The sequence below is a fragment of the Anser anser genome, assembly GCF_964211835.1.
Source record: "Anser anser genome assembly, chromosome: 17".
Classification (NCBI taxonomy): Eukaryota; Metazoa; Chordata; class Aves; order Anseriformes; family Anatidae; genus Anser; species Anser anser.
In genome coordinates, this window is record NC_139738.1 from 10,646,669 (window position 1) to 10,670,563 (window position 23,895).

Below are 23,895 nucleotides of genomic sequence, written 5' to 3' on the forward strand. Positions count from 1 at the left end.
TGTTGCTGTTAATTTTGTATCATGACAACAGATGCAAATATGTATCTTGAGTTGAGGGCAAAGGTGAGCTTGGATCTGAAGCACACAGGCGTTCACTAATGTCCCCCCCATCCTGAGTGAATCCAGAACGACTCGGAAGGAAAAATGAAGTACAAAGCAGTGCGTTGTGATAAAGAGAATTTAATAGGGTAGAAAAGGAAGAGAACCTAAAAAAATGCCATCCTGTACAACACAGTCAATAAAGTAAATTTAATAAATAAAATTAATAAATATAATAAATAAAATAAATATTAAAATTAATAAAATAATAAATAAAAATGAAACCAATTTGTCCTATTCTAATGAATTCCTATCCCCATCGTGACTTCCCATCCCGCTGGTCATTTCCTATCCCAACAACCTCCCGTGTCTGATCCCAAGGCTGAATTCCCAACTCCCATCACCCTCCCATCCACCCAGCCGTCCACCCATTTTCTCCCGTCCGTGCTGGCCATGCCCACATCCATGCACGGACTGAGCATGGGCAGCGGGAGCGGGCTGCATGAAATCCCCTCGGCATCCCAGTGCCAGAACAGCTGCAGGCAGAGGCCTTGCTGAGTGAACACCTACACTAGAGGAATTTAATAAGGAAGGCACTAAAGAAGAGAAATGACCCGAAAGAAGAAAGAAGTTTGGGATCTCAGCCATTTGGTGTCCCAACAAGCAGTTCCCACGCCCAACCTTTCCCACCCCAGCTATTGCCAACATCCCAACAGCTTCCCATTGCAACGTTCATTCGTGACGCGCGCATTTCCCATTGCCCCAGTTGCCCATCCCTGACAGTGGCAAACACTGCCTAGCTCCAGCACTGGAGAAGGGAGAGGGCAAGCGAGAGGGGCAAGGGCTGAGGAGCGTGGCTGAAGCTGGAGCAGGCGCCTGCAGAGGTCTCTGTGCCTGCATGCTGAGCGGGCCCGGGTGCTGCGGGGGCCGTCGAGGAGCGCAGGGTCACGGGTAGCCGTAATACTTGGCTATGGCGTGGTCCTTCTGCCGCTGCACGAAGAATTGCACGGGGCCGATCTTCATCTGGTGGGCCGCCCGCTGCCGCTCCTCCTGGGCCAGCTTCTTCAGGCGCTCCCGCTCGGGACGCTGCTGCGGCGTGATGGGCACCGACGCCTCCTGCTCCTCCAGCGGCGTGGGCGCCGCGTCGCCGCCTGCCCAGGGCCCCACGCAGGGCACGTAGTCCACGCGGGGCTGCGCCGGACGCTGCAGCGTGCGCGGCTGCGTGGGCAGAGGCTCCCGCTGCGCTTGGCCCCCCGCGGCTGGCAGGCACGGCGCTCTGGGCGCCTGCTGCAGGGGAGCTCTCCACGCTCGCGCCGTGCTGCCTGGTGGTGCCGGCACCGCCTGGGCCTTGTCTCCAGCTGGGGGCCGGGGGGCAGCGGGCACAGCGCTGGAGCCTGGCACCGTCGGCGGGGCCCTGGGCATGCTGCTGGGGCCGCTGGAGGTGGGCTGCGGCTGCACACAGGGCGGCTGGCGCACTGGCCCCAGCGCCTTCGCCCTGGCCCCCAGCGGCTACAAAGTCTCGCTGGGGGTCTTTGTCCCCGGGTGCTGGCGCTGCAGCGTCTTGTCCCCGATGGCTTGGGGACGGAGCCTGTCCTGGGCCCGCACGGCACGGGCACGGGCACGGGGCTTAATGGGGGGGGGCTCCAGCAGCAGCAGCGCTCTCCGGGGAGGCGGTGCCGCTGCTCCTTGCCCCCCAGCAGCCCCCGGGCTTCGGGCCCTCTTGCTGGGCGCCCTGGTGCTGTCGCTCGCCGGCTGCTGCCTGCCGCCGCCCGCTTGGCCGCTGCTGCCAGCCACCGCGCTGTGGCCACCCGTCTTCCCCTGGCACAGCGTCTTGGGGCCTTGGCCACCCTGGCCCAGCAGCGTCGTCTTCTCCTTGCCGGGGGTTTTCTCCGTCGCCGGCCTCCTGTGCTGGGAGCTCTGCGCTGTGCTGGGGGTGCTGGTGGGCGAGGGGCGCTTGGCCCCCCACTTGGTGCCGGTGGGCGCAGGGGCAGGCGGGGGGCTCTTGAGGGGACTCAGAGGGGGATTGGGCAGGGGCCTCCTAAGGGCACTAATAAATTCAGGGCCGGGGGGGCTCTTGAGGGGACCCAGAGGGGGATTGGGCAGGGGTCTCCTAAGGGCACTAATAAATTCAGGGTCGGGGGGGCTCTTGAGGGGACTCAGGCGAGGCTTGGGCAGGGGTCTCCTAAGGGAATTAAGGAATTGAGGGTCGGGGGGTCTCTTGAGGGGACGCGAGGGAGGGTTGGGCAGGGGTCTGCTAAGGGCAGTGAGGAATTCAGGGTGGGGGGGCCTTTTGGGGAGAGTGAAGGGAGGGTTGGGCAGGGGTCTCCTGAGGGCACTGAGCTGGGGACTGGCTGCAGGCTTGAGGGGGGAGCTCGCTGCCGGCACAACAGGGGGCTGCACCGCCCGCCCACCCTGCACCTTCTCGGGGTGCACCCCAGGGGTTGAGGGTACCTCACCCAGCGCTCTGGTGGCTGCCAGTCCCTGTGTGCTCGGCTCCTCGATGTCCTCGCAGAGGTCGGGCAGCTCAGACAGGAAGCGGCTGAGCACAGGACTGCTGGGGACACCGGGGAAGGCGTCCTGGGGCTCCACGGCATCGAGCCAGCTGAGCAGCTCCTCCAAGCCGGAGATGTCCAGGTCGGCCGGGAGCTGGTCCTGCAGGTGCTGCAGCTGCTGGCTGTCCCCTGCCAGGTGGGGAAAGGCCTCGGCGAAGGCATCGGGGCCCAGCTCAAGCAGCTCCAGGGGCTCCTCAGGCACCTCTGCAACTGTCGCCGCTGAGGAAAAAGCAAGCAAATCCCCCAGGATGGGCGATGCCAGCTTTCCCATGGCTCCTGGGTGTGGGGCGCCCAGCGGCCGGCTGTGCCAGCCCCAAACTCACCGTTGGGCGTCACCGTCTGGGTGCTGGCGGTCGTTGGAGCCTGGGCAGGCTCGGGGGGAGTGGAGCCGGGCAGCGGGGGCCCCTGGTCCTCGCTGAGCCCCACGGCGTGGTCGCAGGGCTCCGGCAGCTGCCCCCGGCTGCTGGTCAGGGTGCGGGGCGCGGGGAGCGCCTGCCCCCGCAGCGGAGGCCCCGGGACGAGGAGTGGTGGGGGGCCGGGGTGGGCAGGGGCCTGCAGCAGGCAGGTGCCTGCGGGGTGCAGGAGCTCCCCATGGAGCACGGCCCCGGGCCCCAGCCAGAGGGGATCCTGGGGCAGCACTGTCCCCGTCCCCACGGGCTGTCCCCACTGGTAGACGGGGGCCCAGGGAGGAGCGGTGTGGGGGAGCTGCCCCACAGCAGGGAGCTGCCCCACGGCGGGGAGCTGCCCAAGCTGCAGGTGGTGCCCCTCGGGTGGGAGGTGCCCCCCAGGTGCCAGCTGCACCCCGGCGGGGAGCTGCAGCACCTGCCCCTGGACCCCCGGCACCACGTGCCAGACGGTGGCCTGGGGCAGCGCGTAGGGGAGGGTGGGTACCTGGGGGGGCTGCAAGGGCAGCGCCATCGCTCCGGGGAGGGAGGGCAGCAGCCAGGCAGCCACCGTTGGCGGCACGGCTGGGACGACGAAGGGGGAGTTTTGCGTCTGCGGAAGCCGCGGAAGCCGTCTGGGGAAACCCTCTGTGGGAAAAAGGGCGCTGGGGTGAGATCCGGGGCGCTGGGCTCGCCAGCAGGGCCGCAGCCCCGGGAGGAGCGGGAGCCGGCTGCTGTACCTGCCATGGTGGCTGGAGAGTGGGGCGGTCGGTTGGGGAACGCGGGCAACGGCCGTTCCGTCCCAACGGCTGACCAGCCCCTCGCCGCCATCTTGGTGAGGACTGCAGCTTTTGGACCCAAGCAGGCTTCCCATCGCAAGACTTTTCCATCCCCATCGGGCTTTCCCTCCCACGCATCATTTGCCATGCCCAGGACGGTTTCACACCAACACTTCCCCGTCCCAAGCATTTCCCGTCCCAGTACCAGCTTTGCATCCTAACGGTCATTTCCCATCCTTACAATTTCACATGATAACAGATTCCCATACGAGATATTTCCCATCGACACGAAGCCTTTCTTAATCCAAAGAGATCTCATCCCAAAGAATTCCCATTCCTCTGATTACTTTTCCAAGTACTTCCTTCCCCAGTGAATGTTACCCACCCCATTAAAGACTTCCCATCCCAATACTTCCCCATCCCCGGAGTGATTTCCCATCCCAACGCTTTTGCTTCCCAATGATTTCAAACCCAGGGAAGATTTCCCATCTCTTTGAGTTCCTAGCCCAATGGCTTTCCACCCCAAGGAAGTCTTCCCATCCCAGCAATGATTTCTCGGCCCACTCATCATTTCCCATCCCAATCATTTCCCATTTTCACCATCCAACAGACAGCTTAGCCAGCCCACAGCTAGAGAGAGATCACAACAGGGATTTGGACGATTCTGTTAGATGCAAGGTCACGGAGACTTGGTGTGCTACCGATTGCTCTTTATTACAGATCAACACAGATCGCCAGTACCAAGGGCGCTGGGATGAATCTGGTGAATATGCAGATACAAGGCTCTTACATTTCTTACCAGGAAATAAACAGATATGGGCATTTCTCTCTACCCACCTTAGTAAAAAGATAGGAAGGGTAGAGCACTAATTAAGAGTAGCATGCTCAGCCACCGGCACGGAGGCTGCCCGCTCCTCAGCACCTCTAAGCAGCAGCACCTTCACGTCTCCTCCTGCACCAGCAGCACATCAGCGCCTCTTGTTCCAGCAGCAGGACATCGGCGTCTCCCATTGCACCATGCAGACCTCCACGCCTCGAGTGCCACCAGCAGTACTCAATGCGAGCTGGACGCTCAGGGCACTTATGGCCACCCACCTTTGTGAGGTCAAAGGCTGACAGTGACTCTCTGCTGACCTCACACGGCTCTCGGGCGCCCCGATGGCAGAGGTTACGGCGCTAAGCTGACTGCCAGGAGAAAAGGCTGACATGAAATGGCTGCTCCACAATGCCAGGAGCAAGGTCTGCTGGAATGGGGGTTCGGAGGGGAGCTCGGCCTTGGGCCTGGGAACTGTGCCTGGGAGCCAGGGACGTCCTTGGTGTGCAGCTGGACACCTGGGCCTGAGAAAGCAAGGTTTCTTTAGAGAGAATTGGAAGCATCGTCACCTAGTGGCTGTGTCAGGGGGACGAGAGAAATGCACAGCATCTCTTGGTTCCCTGAAGTGCACGTGTCCTACGCCCTTGGATGTCTCCATGATAGAAAAAGGGACTGATTTTTACCCAAAACAGAGCTCCTTTCTCTCGGGAGCTTCTCATGCTGCGTGTCCTCCTCTCTTTCTTGTATTTGGCTATGACTTTAGGCTTGTTCTTGCTACTCCTTAAGCAGACTGAAGCTTCCCCGGAACATCACATTAACTGCTTTTCACTACCTCTAAGTGCCTTTCCTCCGCTTCTCATCTAATTAATTAGTGCTATCCTCTTCACGCCTGCTACAGAGGTATCTTTCCTACCTGGTACAAGCTAGAAGAGCTTAGCAGCATCCATACGTCTCTTTCCTTTAGTCCTCACAGTAGACTTGCTCGAGGTAATTTGTGTTGAGCAGTAATCAAGAGAAAGTGTCACCAAGCCAAGGCTGCATTTGCTTGTGTCTTATGGAATCCCTGCAGCTGTGTCCCCTCCCAGCTTCCTGTGTGCCCCAAGCATCCTCGCTTGCAGGGCAGTAGAAGATGCAGAAAAGTCCTGGCCTTAGTGGAAGCACTGCCCTGCAAGAGCTAAGACATCCCTCTTAGCAGCTCACTGTAGCCCCGAAATCCCAAAAAACGGCATGTGCCAGCTACTGGGAAGGAAATGAACTCTGCCATTGTGATATACCCGCTCAAGGCCCTGCACTTTGGCCCAGGTGTCTATGAGACGGTTTTGGAAATGAATCCTGTTGTGTGACTCCGTTCTTTCTGGGTGCTACATCCCCATAAAGCTTGCTTTTCAAGGCCCAGGAGGGTCTGCCGGGCACTGGCCTGGGTTCCCAGCCTGACCCACCTGCTGGGAATCAGGGAGGCTCGGTCGGTGTCTTGTGTTGGGTTTACGAGGACAGGTTCTGGTAGCGGGGGGCTGCAGGGGTGTCCTCTGTGAGGAGAATGCAGCAGCTGCCCCATGTTAGATAAGGGCCGGTTCCAGGAGGCTCCAGAGGGACCCGCTGCTGCCCAGAAGTGAGACAAAACGGATGATGTTTGCGCCTGTGTGAGAGCCCATCTAAGAAAGGGAAAGAAACCTGCTGCACAGCAGCGTCTGGGTCAGGGAGGAGTGAGAAACCTCTCTGCAGCCCCCAAGGTGAGTGCAGCAGGAGGCAGGAGGTGCTCCAGGCTCACAGCAGCAGTTCCCCTGTGGCCTGGGGAGAGGCCCCTGGTGGAGCAGGCTGTCCCCCTGCAGCCCACGGGTCCCACACGGAGCAGATCTCCACGCTGCAGCCCGTGGAGGAGCCCCCGGTGGAGCAGGTGGATGTGGCCTGGAGGAGGCCGCGGCCTGTGGAGAGCCCCCGCAGGAGCAGGCCCGGGCTGGACTGGAACAGGCTCTGCTGAGCCTCTTTTGCCCGTGACGATCATTGTGGAGTGATCTCCCTGTCCTTCTCTCAGCCCTTGAGCCCTTTCCATCCTATTTTCTCCCCTTTCCCTTTGAGGAGGGGCAGGGAGAGAGCGGTTGAGGTGGAGCTCAGCTGCCCAGCTGAGGAAAACCACCACGTCTCTCCCTTGCCGCTGCTGCAGCACGGTGGGTGCAGGCAACACCTGCTGTTCTTCGACCCTCAGCAACCCCACAGCATCTTCCTGGAAGGGATCCCTTTCCTTCACGCCTGACAGGCGCCGCCTCCAGAGGCTTGTGCCCCGTTTCCGATCGCTTTCTCAGTGCCCCCTTCCCCAGAGAAGGATCCCAGCTGCTTGGCTTCCCTGCCCTCCGATTCCAGGCTCCCGGAGCTGTTATCCCAGCATCGCAGCAGCCAGGTGACAATGTGCTCGCCTGCATGACAGCTGAAATCTTGTCCCATGTCTCGCAGCTCGCCCAGGGATGGGGATCACCTGCTTACTGCTGCTTTTCTCTCTTTTCTATTTTATAACAGCCTCCTCTTCCCTGGGATGGCCCTACATTGGGGTCGCCTGCCTCGCCTTCCTCTTGCTCCTTCCTCTTCTTCGGAGGACTTTCTTCCCTGCCTAAACGAGATGACTTCTGCATCCATTCCTTCATCTTGTGTGTGTATTGGCGACTGATACGGCAACGGGGTAGTCCCCGGAGCCAGCTGTAGGGCCTGTCACAGGGTTGGAGTGGCTGCTGGTAAAATCACAGGGCTTGGAGGGGCTGCAGGTAAAATCACAGGGGTTGCAGGGGCTGCAGGTAAAATCACAGGGGTTGGAGGGGCTGCAGGGTGCGTCGCAGGTTTGCATCAGATCAAGATGCATTTCCCTAGAACCACACATTTCCTCCTGAAGGTGCTGAATAGTGTTGAATGGTCTTCAAAATGCATAGAGCAGACCCAGCAAACGTACAGCTGGTGCTCGGAAGTAGTTAACTTTTATTTTGTTGCTGTTAATTTTGTATCATGACAACAGATGCAAATATGTATCTTGAGTTGAGGGCAAAGGTGAGCTTGGATCTGAAGCACACAGGCGTTCACTAATGTCCCCCCCATCCTGAGTGAATCCAGAACGACTCGGAAGGAAAAATGAAGTACAAAGCAGTGCGTTGTGATAAAGAGAATTTAATAGGGTAGAAAAGGAAGAGAACCTAAAACAATGCCATCCTGTACAACACAGTCAATAAAGTAAATTTAATAAATAAAATTAATAAATATAATAAATAAAATAAATATTAAAATTAATAAAATAATAAATAAAAATGAAACCAATTTGTCCTATTCTAATGAATTCCTATCCCCATCGTGACTTCCCATCCCACTGGTCATTTCCTATCCCAACAACCTCCCGTGTCTGATCCCAAGGCTGAATTCCCAACTCCCATCACCCTCCCATCCACCCAGCCGTCCACCCATTTTCTCCCGTCCGTGCTGGCCATGCCCACATCCATGCACGGACTGAGCATGGGCAGCGGGAGCGGGCTGCATGAAATCCCCTCGGCATCCCAGTGCCAGAACAGCTGCAGGCAGAGGCCTTGCTGAGTGAACACCTACACTAGAGGAATTTAATAAGGAAGGCACTAAAGAAGAGAAATGACCCGAAAGAAGAAAGAAGTTTGGGATCTCAGCCATTTGGTGTCCCAACAAGCAGTTCCCACGCCCAACCTTTCCCACCCCAGCTATTGCCAACATCCCAACAGCTTCCCATTGCAACGTTCATTCGTGACGCGCGCATTTCCCATTGACCCAGTTGCCCATCCCTGACAGTGGCAAACACTGCCTAGCTGCAGCACTGGAGAAGGGAGAGGGCAAGCGAGAGGGGCAAGGGCTGAGGAGCGTGGCTGAAGCTGGAGCAGGCGCCTGCAGAGGTCTCTGTGCCTGCATGCTGAGCGGGCCCGGGTGCTGCGGGGGCCGTCGAGGAGCGCAGGGTCACGGGTAGCCGTAATACTTGGCTATGGCGTGGTCCTTCTGCCGCTGCACGAAGAATTGCACGGGGCCGATCTTCATCTGGTGGGCCGCCCGCTGCCGCTCCTCCTGGGCCAGCTTCTTCAGGCGCTCCCGCTCGGGACGCTGCTGCGGCGTGATGGGCACCGACGCCTCCTGCTCCTCCAGCGGCGTGGGCGCCGCGTCGCCGCCTGCCCAGGGCCCCACGCAGGGCACGTAGTCCACGCGGGGCTGCGCCGGACGCTGCAGCGTGCGCGGCTGCGTGGGCAGAGGCTCCCGCTGCGCTTGGCCCCCCGCGGCTGGCAGGCACGGCGCTCTGGGCGCCTGCTGCAGGGGAGCTCTCCACGCTCGCGCCGTGCTGCCTGGTGGTGCCGGCACCGCCTGGGCCTTGTCTCCAGCTGGGGGCCGGGGGGCAGCGGGCACAGCGCTGGAGCCTGGCACCGTCGGCGGGGCCCTGGGCATGCTGCTGGGGCCGCTGGAGGTGGGCTGCGGCTGCACACAGGGCGGCTGGCGCACTGGCCCCAGCGCCTTCGCCCTGGCCCCCAGCGGCTACAAAGTCTCGCTGGGGGTCTTTGTCCCCGGGTGCTGGCGCTGCAGCGTCTTGTCCCCGATGGCTTGGGGACGGAGCCTGTCCTGGGCCCGCACGGCACGGGCACGGGCACGGGGCTTAATGGGGGGGGGCTCCAGCAGCAGCAGCGCTCTCCGGGGAGGCGGTGCCGCTGCTCCTTGCCCCCCAGCAGCCCCCGGGCTTCGGGCCCTCTTGCTGGGCGCCCTGGTGCTGTCGCTCGCCGGCTGCTGCCTGCCGCTGCCCGCTTGGCCGCTGCTGCCAGCCACCGCGCTGTGGCCACCCGTCTTCCCCTGGCACAGCGTCTTGGGGCCTTGGCCACCCTGGCCCAGCAGCGTCGTCTTCTCCTTGCCGGGGGTTTTCTCCGTCGCCGGCCTCCTGTGCTGGGAGCTCTGCGCTGTGCTGGGGGTGCTGGTGGGCGAGGGGCGCTTGGCCCCCCACTTGGTGCCGGTGGGCGCAGGGGCAGGCGGGGGGCTCTTGAGGGGACTCAGAGGGGGATTGGGCAGGGGCCTCCTAAGGGCACTAATAAATTCAGGGCCGGGGGGGCTCTTGAGGGGACCCAGAGGGGGATTGGGCAGGGGTCTCCTAAGGGCACTAATAAATTCAGGGTCGGGGGGGCTCTTGAGGGGACTCAGGCGAGGCTTGGGCAGGGGTCTCCTAAGGGAATTAAGGAATTGAGGGTCGGGGGGTCTCTTGAGGGGACGCGAGGGAGGGTTGGGCAGGGGTCTGCTAAGGGCAGTGAGGAATTCAGGGTGGGGGGGCCTTTTGGGGAGAGTGAAGGGAGGGTTGGGCAGGGGTCTCCTGAGGGCACTGAGCTGGGGACTGGCTGCAGGCTTGAGGGGGGAGCTCGCTGCCGGCACAGCAGGGGGCTGCACCGCCCGCCCACCCTGCACCTTCTCGGGGTGCACCCCAGGGGTTGAGGGTACCTCACCCAGCGCTCTGGTGGCTGCCAGTCCCTGTGTGCTCGGCTCCTCGATGTCCTCGCAGAGGTCGGGCAGCTCAGACAGGAAGCGGCTGAGCACAGGACTGCTGGGGACACCGGGGAAGGCGTCCTGGGGCTCCACGGCATCGAGCCAGCTGAGCAGCTCCTCCAAGCCGGAGATGTCCAGGTCGGCCGGGAGCTGGTCCTGCAGGTGCTGCAGCTGCTGGCTGTCCCCTGCCAGGTGGGGAAAGGCCTCGGCGAAGGCATCGGGGCCCAGCTCAAGCAGCTCCAGGGGCTCCTCAGGCACCTCTGCAACTGTCGCCGCTGAGGAAAAAGCAAGCAAATCCCCCAGGATGGGCGATGCCAGCTTTCCCATGGCTCCTGGGTGTGGGGCGCCCAGCGGCCGGCTGTGCCAGCCCCAAACTCACCGTTGGGCGTCACCGTCTGGGTGCTGGCGGTCGTTGGAGCCTGGGCAGGCTCGGGGGGAGTGGAGCCGGGCAGCGGGGGCCCCTGGTCCTCGCTGAGCCCCACGGCGTGGTCGCAGGGCTCCGGCAGCTGCCCCCGGCTGCTGGTCAGGGTGCGGGGCGCGGGGAGCGCCTGCCCCCGCAGCGGAGGCCCCGGGACGAGGAGTGGTGGGGGGCCGGGGTGGGCAGGGGCCTGCAGCAGGCAGGTGCCTGCGGGGTGCAGGAGCTCCCCATGGAGCACGGCCCCGGGCCCCAGCCAGAGGGGATCCTGGGGCAGCACTGTCCCCGTCCCCACGGGCTGTCCCCACTGGTAGACGGGGGCCCAGGGAGGAGCGGTGTGGGGGAGCTGCCCCACAGCAGGGAGCTGCCCCACGGCGGGGAGCTGCCCAAGCTGCAGGTGGTGCCCCTCGGGTGGGAGGTGCCCCCCAGGTGCCAGCTGCACCCCGGCGGGGAGCTGCAGCACCTGCCCCTGGACCCCCGGCACCACGTGCCAGACGGTGGCCTGGGGCAGCGCGTAGGGGAGGGTGGGTACCTGGGGGGGCTGCAAGGGCAGCGCCATCGCTCCGGGGAGGGAGGGCAGCAGCCAGGCAGCCACCGTTGGCGGCACGGCTGGGACGACGAAGGGGGAGTTTTGCGTCTGCGGAAGCCGCGGAAGCCGTCTGGGGAAACCCTCTGTGGGAAAAAGGGCGCTGGGGTGAGATCCGGGGCGCTGGGCTCGCCAGCAGGGCCGCAGCCCCGGGAGGAGCGGGAGCCGGCTGCTGTACCTGCCATGGTGGCTGGAGAGTGGGGCGGTCGGTTGGGGAACGCGGGCAACGGCCGTTCCGTCCCAACGGCTGACCAGCCCCTCGCCGCCATCTTGGTGAGGACTGCAGCTTTTGGACCCAAGCAGGCTTCCCATCGCAAGACTTTTCCATCCCCATCGGGCTTTCCCTCCCACGCATCATTTGCCATGCCCAGGACGGTTTCACACCAACACTTCCCCGTCCCAAGCATTTCCCGTCCCAGTACCAGCTTTGCATCCTAACGGTCATTTCCCATCCTTACAATTTCACATGATAACAGATTCCCATACGAGATATTTCCCATCGACACGAAGCCTTTCTTAATCCAAAGAGATCTCATCCCAAAGAATTCCCATTCCTCTGATTACTTTTCCAAGTACTTCCTTCCCCAGTGAATGTTACCCACCCCATTAAAGACTTCCCATCCCAATACTTCCCCATCCCCGGAGTGATTTCCCATCCCAACGCTTTTGCTTCCCAATGATTTCAAACCCAGGGAAGATTTCCCATCTCTTTGAGTTCCTAGCCCAATGGCTTTCCACCCCAAGGAAGTCTTCCCATCCCAGCAATGATTTCTCGGCCCACTCATCATTTCCCATCCCAATCATTTCCCATTTTCACCATCCAACAGACAGCTTAGCCAGCCCACAGCTAGAGAGAGATCACAACAGGGATTTGGACGATTCTGTTAGATGCAAGGTCACGGAGACTTGGTGTGCTACCGATTGCTCTTTATTACAGATCAACACAGATCGCCAGTACCAAGGGCGCTGGGATGAATCTGGTGAATATGCAGATACAAGGCTCTTACATTTCTTACCAGGAAATAAACAGATATGGGCATTTCTCTCTACCCACCTTAGTAAAAAGATAGGAAGGGTAGAGCACTAATTAAGAGTAGCATGCTCAGCCACCGGCACGGAGGCTGCCCGCTCCTCAGCACCTCTAAGCAGCAGCACCTTCACGTCTCCTCCTGCACCAGCAGCACATCAGCGCCTCTTGTTCCAGCAGCAGGACATCGGCGTCTCCCATTGCACCATGCAGACCTCCACGCCTCGAGTGCCACCAGCAGTACTCAATGCGAGCTGGACGCTCAGGGCACTTATGGCCACCCACCTTTGTGAGGTCAAAGGCTGACAGTGACTCTCTGCTGACCTCACACGGCTCTCGGGCGCCCCGATGGCAGAGGTTACGGCGCTAAGCTGACTGCCAGGAGAAAAGGCTGACATGAAATGGCTGCTCCACAATGCCAGGAGCAAGGTCTGCTGGAATGGGGGTTCGGAGGGGAGCTCGGCCTTGGGCCTGGGAACTGTGCCTGGGAGCCAGGGACGTCCTTGGTGTGCAGCTGGACACCTGGGCCTGAGAAAGCAAGGTTTCTTTAGAGAGAATTGGAAGCATCGTCACCTAGTGGCTGTGTCAGGGGGACGAGAGAAATGCACAGCATCTCTTGGTTCCCTGAAGTGCACGTGTCCTACGCCCTTGGATGTCTCCATGATAGAAAAAGGGACTGATTTTTACCCAAAACAGAGCTCCTTTCTCTCGGGAGCTTCTCATGCTGCGTGTCCTCCTCTCTTTCTTGTATTTGGCTATGACTTTAGGCTTGTTCTTGCTACTCCTTAAGCAGACTGAAGCTTCCCCGGAACATCACATTAACTGCTTTTCACTACCTCTAAGTGCCTTTCCTCCGCTTCTCATCTAATTAATTAGTGCTATCCTCTTCACGCCTGCTACAGAGGTATCTTTCCTACCTGGTACAAGCTAGAAGAGCTTAGCAGCATCCATACGTCTCTTTCCTTTAGTCCTCACAGTAGACTTGCTCGAGGTAATTTGTGTTGAGCAGTAATCAAGAGAAAGTGTCACCAAGCCAAGGCTGCATTTGCTTGTGTCTTATGGAATCCCTGCAGCTGTGTCCCCTCCCAGCTTCCTGTGTGCCCCAAGCATCCTCGCTTGCAGGGCAGTAGAAGATGCAGAAAAGTCCTGGCCTTAGTGGAAGCACTGCCCTGCAAGAGCTAAGACATCCCTCTTAGCAGCTCACTGTAGCCCCGAAATCCCAAAAAACGGCATGTGCCAGCTACTGGGAAGGAAATGAACTCTGCCATTGTGATATACCCGCTCAAGGCCCTGCACTTTGGCCCAGGTGTCTATGAGACGGTTTTGGAAATGAATCCTGTTGTGTGACTCCGTTCTTTCTGGGTGCTACATCCCCATAAAGCTTGCTTTTCAAGGCCCAGGAGGGTCTGCCGGGCACTGGCCTGGGTTCCCAGCCTGACCCACCTGCTGGGAATCAGGGAGGCTCGGTCGGTGTCTTGTGTTGGGTTTACGAGGACAGGTTCTGGTAGCGGGGGGCTGCAGGGGTGTCCTCTGTGAGGAGAATGCAGCAGCTGCCCCATGTTAGATAAGGGCCGGTTCCAGGAGGCTCCAGAGGGACCCGCTGCTGCCCAGAAGTGAGACAAAACGGATGATGTTTGCGCCTGTGTGAGAGCCCATCTAAGAAAGGGAAAGAAACCTGCTGCACAGCAGCGTCTGGGTCAGGGAGGAGTGAGAAACCTCTCTGCAGCCCCCAAGGTGAGTGCAGCAGGAGGCAGGAGGTGCTCCAGGCTCACAGCAGCAGTTCCCCTGCGGCCTGGGGAGAGGCCCCTGGTGGAGCAGGCTGTCCCCCTGCAGCCCACGGGTCCCACACGGAGCAGATCTCCACGCTGCAGCCCGTGGAGGAGCCCCCGGTGGAGCAGGTGGATGTGGCCTGGAGGAGGCCGCGGCCTGTGGAGAGCCCCCGCAGGAGCAGGCCCGGGCTGGACTGGAACAGGCTCTGCTGAGCCTCTTTTGCCCGTGACGATCATTGTGGAGTGATCTCCCTGTCCTTCTCTCAGCCCTTGAGCCCTTTCCATCCTATTTTCTCCCCTTTCCCTTTGAGGAGGGGCAGGGAGAGAGCGGTTGAGGTGGAGCTCAGCTGCCCAGCTGAGGAAAACCACCACGTCTCTCCCTTGCCGCTGCTGCAGCACGGTGGGTGCAGGCAACACCTGCTGTTCTTCGACCCTCAGCAACCCCACAGCATCTTCCTGGAAGGGATCCCTTTCCTTCACGCCTGACAGGCGCCGCCTCCAGAGGCTTGTGCCCCGTTTCCGATCGCTTTCTCAGTGCCCCCTTCCCCAGAGAAGGATCCCAGCTGCTTGGCTTCCCTGCCCTCCGATTCCAGGCTCCCGGAGCTGTTATCCCAGCATCGCAGCAGCCAGGTGACAATGTGCTCGCCTGCATGACAGCTGAAATCTTGTCCCATGACTCGCAGCTCGCCCAGGGATGGGGATCACCTGCTTACTGCTGCTTTTCTCTCTTTTCTATTTTATAACAGTCTCCTCTTCCCTGGGATGGCCCTACATTGGGGTCGCCTGCCTCGCCTTCCTATTGCTCCTTCCCCTTCTTCGGAGGACTTTCTTCCCTGCCTAAACGAGATGACTTCTGCATCCATTCCTTCATCTTGTGTGTGTATTGGCGACTGATACGGCAACGGGGTAGTCCCCGGAGCCAGCTGTAGGGCCTGTCACAGGGTTGGAGTGGCTGCTGGTAAAATCACAGGGCTTGGAGGGGCTGCAGGTAAAATCACAGGGGTTGCAGGGGCTGCAGGTAAAATCACAGGGGTTGGAGGGGCTGCAGGGTGCGTCGCAGGTTTGCATCAGATCAAGATGCATTTCCCTAGAACCACACATTTCCTCCTGAAGGTGCTGAATAGTATTGAATGGTCTTCAAAATGCATAGAGCAGACCCAGCAAACGTACAGCTGGTGCTCGGAAGTAGTTAACTTTTATTTTGTTGCTGTTAATTTTGTATCATGACAACAGATGCAAATATGTATCTTGAGTTGAGGGCAAAGGTGAGCTTGGATCTGAAGCACACAGGCGTTCACTAATGTCCCCCCCATCCTGAGTGAATCCAGAACGACTCGGAAGGAAAAATGAAGTACAAAGCAGTGCGTTGTGATAAAGAGAGTTTAATAGGGTAGAAAAGGAAGAGAACCTAAAAAAATGCCATCCTGTACAACACAGTCAATAAAGTAAATTTAATAAATAAAATTAATAAATATAATAAATAAAATAAATATTAAAATTAATAAAATAATAAATAAAAATGAAACCAATTTGTCCTATTCTAATGAATTCCTATCCCCATCGTGACTTCCCATCCCACTGGTCATTTCCTATCCCAACAACCTCCCGTGTCTGATCCCAAGGCTGAATTCCCAACTCCCATCACCCTCCCATCCACCCAGCCGTCCACCCATTTTCTCCCGTCCGTGCTGGCCATGCCCACATCCATGCACGGACTGAGCATGGGCAGCGGGAGCGGGCTGCATGAAATCCCCTCGGCATCCCAGTGCCAGAACAGCTGCAGGCAGAGGCCTTGCTGAGTGAACACCTACACTAGAGGAATTTAATAAGGAAGGCACTAAAGAAGAGAAATGACCCGAAAGAAGAAAGAAGTTTGGGATCTCAGCCATTTGGTGTCCCAACAAGCAGTTCCCACGCCCAACCTTTCCCACCCCAGCTATTACCAACATCCCAACAGCTTCCCATTTCAACGTTCATTCGTGACGCGCGCATTTCCCATTGCCCCAGTTGCCCATCCCTGACAGTGGCAAACACTGCCTAGCTGCAGCACTGGAGAAGGGAGAGGGCAAGCGAGAGGGGCAAGGGCTGAGGAGCGTGGCTGAAGCTGGAGCAGGCGCCTGCAGAGGTCTCTGTGCCTGCATGCTGAGCGGGCCCGGGTGCTGCGGGGGCCGTCGAGGAGCGCAGGGTCACGGGTAGCCGTAATACTTGGCTATGGCGTGGTCCTTCTGCCGCTGCACGAAGAATTGCACGGGGCCGATCTTCATCTGGTGGGCCGCCCGCTGCCGCTCCTCCTGGGCCAGCTTCTTCAGGCGCTCCCGCTCGGGACGCTGCTGCGGCGTGATGGGCACCGACGCCTCCTGCTCCTCCAGCGGCGTGGGCGCCGCGTCGCCGCCCGCCCAGGGCCCCACGCAGGGCACGTAGTCCACGCGGGGCTGCGCCGGACGCTGCAGCGTGCGCGGCTGCGTGGGCAGAGGCTCCCGCTGCGCTTGGCCCCCCGCGGCTGGCAGGCACGGCGCTCTGGGCGCCTGCTGCAGGGGAGCTCTCCACGCTCGCGCCGTGCTGCCTGGTGGTGCCGGCACCGCCTGGGCCTTGTCTCCAGCTGGGGGCCGGGGGGCAGCGGGCACAGCGCTGGAGCCTGGCACCGTCGGCGGGGCCCTGGGCATGCTGCTGGGGCCGCTGGAGGTGGGCTGCGGCTGCACACAGGGCGGCTGGCGCACTGGCCCCAGCGCCTTCGCCCTGGCCCCCAGCGGCTGCAAAGTCTCGCTGGGGGTCTTTGTCCCCGGGTGCTGGCGCTGCAGCGTCTTGTCCCCGATGGCTTGGGGACGGAGCCTGTCCTGGGCCCGCACGGCACGGGCGCGGGCACGGGGCTTAATGGGGGGGGGCTCCAGCAGCAGCAGCGCTCTCCGGGGAGGCGGTGCCGCTGCTCCTTGCCCCCCAGCAGCCCCCGGGCTTCGGGCCCTCTTGCTGGGCGCCCTGGTGCTGTCGCTCGCCGGCTGCTGCCTGCCGCCGCCCGCTTGGCCGCTGCTGCCAGCCACCGCGCTGTGGCCACCCGTCTTCCCCTGGCACAGCGTCTTGGGGCCTTGGCCACCCTGGCCCAGCAGCGTCGTCTTCTCCTTGCCGGGGGTTTTCTCCGTCGCCGGCCTCCTGTGCTGGGAGCTCTGCGCTGTGCTGGGGGTGCTGGTGGGCGCGGGGCGCTTGGCCCCCCACTTGGTGCCGGTGGGCGCAGGGGCAGGCGGGGGGCTCTTGAGGGGACTCAGAGGGGGATTGGGCAGGGGCCTCCTAAGGGCACTAATAAATTCAGGGCCGGGGGGGCTCTTGAGGGGACCCAGAGGGGGATTGGGCAGGGGTCTCCTAAGGGCACTAATAAATTCAGGGTCGGGGGGGCTCTTGAGGGGACTCAGGCGAGGCTTGGGCAGGGGTCTCCTAAGGGAATTAAGGAATTCAGGGTCGGGGGGTCTCTTGAGGGGACGCGAGGGAGGGTTGGGCAGGGGTCTGCTAAGGGCAGTGAGGAATTCAGGGTGGGGGGGCCTTTTGGGGAGAGTGAAGGGAGGGTTGGGCAGGGGTCTCCTGAGGGCACTGAGCTGGGGACTGGCTGCAGGCTTGAGGGGGGAGCTCGCTGCCGGCACAGCAGGGGGCTGCACCGCCCGCCCACCCTGCACCTTCTCGGGGTGCACCCCAGGGGTTGAGGGTACCTCACCCAGCGCTCTGGTGGCTGCCAGTCCCTGTGTGCTCGGCTCCTCGATGTCCTCGCAGAGGTCGGGCAGCTCAGACAGGAAGCGGCTGAGCACAGGACTGCTGGGGACACCGGGGAAGGCGTCCTGGGGCTCCACGGCATCGAGCCAGCTGAGCAGCTCCTCCAAGCCGGAGATGTCCAGGTCGGCCGGGAGCTGGTCCTGCAGGTGCTGCAGCTGCTGGCTGTCCCCTGCCAGGTGGGGAAAGGCCTCGGCGAAGGCATCGGGGCCCAGCTCAAGCAGCTCCAGGGGCTCCTCAGGCACCTCTGCAACTGTCGCCGCTGAGGAAAAAGCAAGCAAATCCCCCAGGATGGGCGATGCCAGCTTTCCCATGGCTCCTGGGTGTGGGGCGCCCAGCGGCCGGCTGTGCCAGCCCCAAACTCACCGTTGGGCGTCACCGTCTGGGTGCTGGCGGTCGTTGGAGCCTGGGCAGGCTCGGGGGGAGTGGGGCCGGGCAGCGGGGGCCCCTGGTCCTCGCTGAGCCCCACGGCGTGGTCGCAGGGCTCCGGTAGCTGCCCCCGGCTGCTGGTCAGGGTGCGGGGCGCGGGGAGCGCCTGCCCCCGCAGCGGAGGCCCCGGGACGAGGAGGGGTGGGGGGCCGGGGTGGGCAGGGGCCTGCAGCAGGCAGGTGCCTGCGGGGTGCAGGAGCTCCCCATGGAGCACGGCCCCGGGCCCCAGCCAGAGGGGATCCTGGGGCAGCACCGTCCCCGTCCCCACGGGCTGTCCCCACTGGTAGACGGGGGCCCAGGGAGGAGCGGTGTGGGGGAGCTGCCCCACAGCAGGGAGCTGCCCCACGGCGGGGAGCTGCCCAAGCTGCAGGTGGTGCCCCTCGGGTGGGAGGTGCCCCCCAGGTGCCAGCTGCACCCCGGCGGGGAGCTGCAGCACCTGCCCCTGGACCCCCGGCACCACGTGCCAGACGGTGGCCTGGGGCAGCGCGTAGGGGAGGGTGGGTACCTGGGGGGGCTGCAAGGGCAGCGCCATCGCTCCGGGGAGGGAGGGCAGCAGCCAGGCAGCCACCGTTGGCGGCACGGCTGGGACGACGAAGGGGGAGTTTTGCGTCTGCGGAAGCCGCGGAAGCCGTCTGGGGAAACCCTCTGTGGGAAAAAGGGCGCTGGGGTGAGATCCGGGGCGCTGGGCTCGCCAGCAGGGCCGCAGCCCCGGGAGGAGCGGGAGCCGGCTGCTGTACCTGCCATGGTGGCTGGAGAGTGGGGCGGTCGGTTGGGGAACGCGGGCAACGGCCGTTCCGTCCCAACGGCTGACCAGCCCCTCGCCGCCATCTTGGTGAGGACTGCAGCTTTTGGACCCAAGCAGGCTTCCCATCGCAAGACTTTTCCATCCCCATCGGGCTTTCCCTCCCACGCATCATTTGCCATGCCCAGGACGGTTTCACACCAACACTTCCCCGTCCCAAGCATTTCCCGTCCCAGTACCAGCTTTGCATCCTAACGGTCATTTCCCATCCTTACAATTTCACATGATAACAGATTCCCATACGAGATATTTCCCATCGACACGAAGCCTTTCTTAATCCAAAGAGATCTCATCCCAAAGAATTCCCATTCCTCTGATTACTTTTCCAAGTACTTCCTTCCCCAGTGAATGTTACCCACCCCATTAAAGACTTCCCATCCCAATACTTCCCCATCCCCGGAGTGATTTCCCATCCCAACGCTTTTGCTTCCCAATGATTTCAAACCCAGGGAAGATTTCCCATCTCTTTGAGTTCCTAGCCCAATGGCTTTCCACCCCAAGGAAGTCTTCCCATCCCAGCAATGATTTCTCGGCCCACTCATCATTTCCCATCCCAATCATTTCCCATTTTCACCATCCAACAGACAGCTTAGCCAGCCCACAGCTAGAGAGAGATCACAACAGGGATTTGGACGATTCTGTTAGATGCAAGGTCACGGAGACTTGGTGTGCTACCGATTGCTCTTTATTACAGATCAACACAGATCGCCAGTACCAAGGGCGCTGGGATGAATCTGGTGAATATGCAGATACAAGGCTCTTACATTTCTTACCAGGAAATAAACAGATATGGGCATTTCTCTCTACCCACCTTAGTAAAAAGATAGGAAGGGTAGAGCACTAATTAAGAGTAGCATGCTCAGCCACCGGCACGGAGGCTGCCCGCTCCTCAGCACCTCTAAGCAGCAGCACCTTCACGTCTCCTCCTGCACCAGCAGCACATCAGCGCCTCTTGTTCCAGCAGCAGGACATCGGCGTCTCCCATTGCACCATGCAGACCTCCACGCCTCGAGTGCCACCAGCAGTACTCAATGCGAGCTGGACGCTCAGGGCACTTATGGCCACCCACCTTTGTGAGGTCAAAGGCTGACAGTGACTCTCTGCTGACCTCACACGGCTCTCGGGCGCCCCGATGGCAGAGGTTACGGCGCTAAGCTGACTGCCAGGAGAAAAGGCTGACATGAAATGGCTGCTCCACAATGCCAGGAGCAAGGTCTGCTGGAATGGGGGTTCGGAGGGGAGCTCGGCCTTGGGCCTGGGAACTGTGCCTGGGAGCCAGGGACGTCCTTGGTGTGCAGCTGGACACCTGGGCCTGAGAAAGCAAGGTTTCTTTAGAGAGAATTGGAAGCATCGTCACCTAGTGGCTGTGTCAGGGGGACGAGAGAAATGCACAGCATCTCTTGGTTCCCTGAAGTGCACGTGTCCTACGCCCTTGGATGTCTCCATGATAGAAAAAGGGACTGATTTTTACCCAAAACAGAGCTCCTTTCTCTCGGGAGCTTCTCATGCTGCGTGTCCTCCTCTCTTTCTTGTATTTGGCTATGACTTTAGGCTTGTTCTTGCTACTCCTTAAGCAGACTGAAGCTTCCCCGGAACATCACATTAACTGCTTTTCACTACCTCTAAGTGCCTTTCCTCCGCTTCTCATCTAATTAATTAGTGCTATCCTCTTCACGCCTGCTACAGAGGTATCTTTCCTACCTGGTACAAGCTAGAAGAGCTTAGCAGCATCCATACGTCTCTTTCCTTTAGTCCTCACAGTAGACTTGCTCGAGGTAATTTGTGTTGAGCAGTAATCAAGAGAAAGTGTCACCAAGCCAAGGCTGCATTTGCTTGTGCCTTATGGAATCCCTGCAGCTGTGTCCCCTCCCAGCTTCCTGTGTGCCCCAAGCATCCTCGCTTGCAGGGCAGTAGAAGATGCAGAAAAGTCCTGGCCTTAGTGGAAGCACTGCCCTGCAAGAGCTAAGACATCCCTCTTAGCAGCTCACTGTAGCCCCGAAATCCCAAAAAACGGCATGTGCCAGCTACTGGGAAGGAAATGAACTCTGTCATTGTGATATACCCGCTCAAGGCCCTGCTCTTTGGCCCAGGTGTCTATGAGACGGTTTTGGAAATGAATCCTGTTGTGTGACTCCGTTCTTTCTGGGTGCTACATCCCCATAAAGCTTGCTTTTCAAGGCCCAGGAGGGTCTGCCGGGCACTGGCCTGGGTTCCCAGCCTGACCCACCTGCTGGGAATCAGGGAGGCTCGGTCGGTGTCTTGTGTTGGGTTTACGAGGACAGGTTCTGGTAGCGGGGGGCTGCAGGGGTGTCCTCTGTGAGGAGAATGCAGCAGCTGCCCCATGTTAGATAAGGGCCGGTTCCAGGAGGCTCCAGAGGGACCCGCTGCTGCCCAGAAGTGAGACAAAACGGATGATGTTTGCGCCTGTGTGAGAGCCCATCTAAGAAAGGGAAAGAAACCTGCTGCACAGCAGCGTCTGGGTCAGGGAGGAGTGAGAAACCTCTCTGCAGCCCCCAAGGTGAGTGCAGCAGGAGGCAGGAGGTGCTCCAGGCTCACAGCAGCAGTTCCCCTGCGGCCTGGGGAGAGGCCCCTGGTGGAGCAGGCTGTCCCCCTGCAGCCCACGGGTCCCACACGGAGCAGATCTCCACGCTGCAGCCCGTGGAGGAGCCCCCGGTGGAGCAGGTGGATGTGGCCTGGAGGAGGCCGCGGCCTGTGGAGAGCCCCCGCAGGAGCAGGCCCGGGCTGGACTGGAACAGGCTCTGCTGAGCCTCTTTTGCCCGTGACGATCATTGTGGAGTGATCTCCCTGTCCTTCTCTCAGCCCTTGAGCCCTTTCCATCCTATTTTCTCCCCTTTCCCTTTGAGGAGGGGCAGGGAGAGAGCGGTTGAGGTGGAGCTCAGCTGCCCAGCTGAGGAAAACCACCACGTCTCTCCCTTGCCGCTGCTGCAGCACGGTGGGTGCAGGCAACACCTGCTGTTCTTCGACCCTCAGCAACCCCACAGCATCTTCCTGGAAGGGATCCCTTTCCTTCACGCCTGACAGGCGCCGCCTCCAGAGGCTTGTGCCCCGTTTCCGATCGCTTTCTCAGTGCCCCCTTCCCCAGAGAAGGATCCCAGCTGCTTGGCTTCCCTGCCCTCCGATTCCAGGCTCCCGGAGCTGTTATCCCAGCATCGCAGCAGCCAGGTGACAATGTGCTCGCCTGCATGACAGCTGAAATCTTGTCCCATGTCTCGCAGCTCGCCCAGGGATGGGGATCACCTGCTTACTGCTGCTTTTCTCTCTTTTCTATTTTATAACAGCCTCCTCTTCCCTGGGATGGCCCTACATTGGGGTCCGTCGCCTGCCTCGCCTTCCTCTTGCTCCTTCCCCTTCTTCGGAGGACTTTCTTCCCTGCCTAAACGAGATGACTTCTGCATCCATTCCTTCATCTTGTGTGTGTATTGGCGACTGATACGGCAACGGGGTAGTCCCCGGAGCCAGCTGTAGGGCCTGTCACAGGGTTGGAGTGGCTGCTGGTAAAATCACAGGGCTTGGAGGGGCTGCAGGTAAAATCACAGGGGTTGCAGGGGCTGCAGGTAAAATCACAGGGGTTGGAGGGGCTGCAGGGTGCGTCGCAGGTTTGCATCAGATCAAGATGCATTTCCCTAGAACCACACATTTCCTCCTGAAGGTGCTGAATAGTATTGAATGGTCTTCAAAATGCATAGAGCAGACCCAGCAAACGTACAGCTGGTGCTCGGAAGTAGTTAACTTTTATTTTGTTGCTGTTAATTTTGTATCATGACAACAGATGCAAATATGTATCTTGAGTTGAGGGCAAAGGTGAGCTTGGATCTGAAGCACACAGGCGTTCACTAATGTCCCCCCCATCCTGAGTGAATCCAGAACGACTCGGAAGGAAAAATGAAGTACAAAGCAGTGCGTTGTGATAAAGAGAGTTTAATAGGGTAGAAAAGGAAGAGAACCTAAAAAAATGCCATCCTGTACAACACAGTCAATAAAGTAAATTTAATAAATAAAATTAATAAATATAATAAATAAAATAAATATTAAAATTAATAAAATAATAAATAAAAATGAAACCAATTTGTCCTATTCTAATGAATTCCTATCCCCATCGTGACTTCCCATCCCACTGGTCATTTCCTATCCCAACAACCTCCCGTGTCTGATCCCAAGGCTGAATTCCCAACTCCCATCACCCTCCCATCCACCCAGCCGTCCACCCATTTTCTCCCGTCCGTGCTGGCCATGCCCACATCCATGCACGGACTGAGCATGGGCAGCGGGAGCGGGCTGCATGAAATCCCCTCGGCATCCCAGTGCCAGAACAGCTGCAGGCAGAGGCCTTGCTGAGTGAACACCTACACTAGAGGAATTTAATAAGGAAGGCACTAAAGAAGAGAAATGACCCGAAAGAAGAAAGAAGTTTGGGATCTCAGCCATTTGGTGTCCCAACAAGCAGTTCCCACGCCCAACCTTTCCCACCCCAGCTATTGCCAACATCCCAACAGCTTCCCATTGCAACGTTCATTCGTGACGCGCGCATTTCCCATTGCCCCAGTTGCCCATCCCTGACAGTGGCAAACACTGCCTAGCTCCAGCACTGGAGAAGGGAGAGGGCAAGCGAGAGGGGCAAGGGCTGAGGAGCGTGGCTGAAGCTGGAGCAGGCGCCTGCAGAGGTCTCTGTGCCTGCATGCTGAGCGGGCCCGGGTGCTGCGGGGGCCGTCGAGGAGTGCAGGGTCACGGGTAGCCGTAATACTTGGCTATGGCGTGGTCCTTCTGCCGCTGCACGAAGAATTGCACGGGGCCGATCTTCATCTGGTGGGCCGCCCGCTGCCGCTCCTCCTGGGCCAGCTTCTTCAGGCGCTCCCGCTCGGGACGCTGCTGCGGCGTGATGGGCACCGACGCCTCCTGCTCCTCCAGCGGCGTGGGCGCCGCGTCGCCGCCTGCCCAGGGCCCCACGCAGGGCACGTAGTCCACCCGGGGCTGCGCCGGACGCTGCAGCGTGCGCGGCTGCGTGGGCAGAGGCTCCCGCTGCGCTTGGC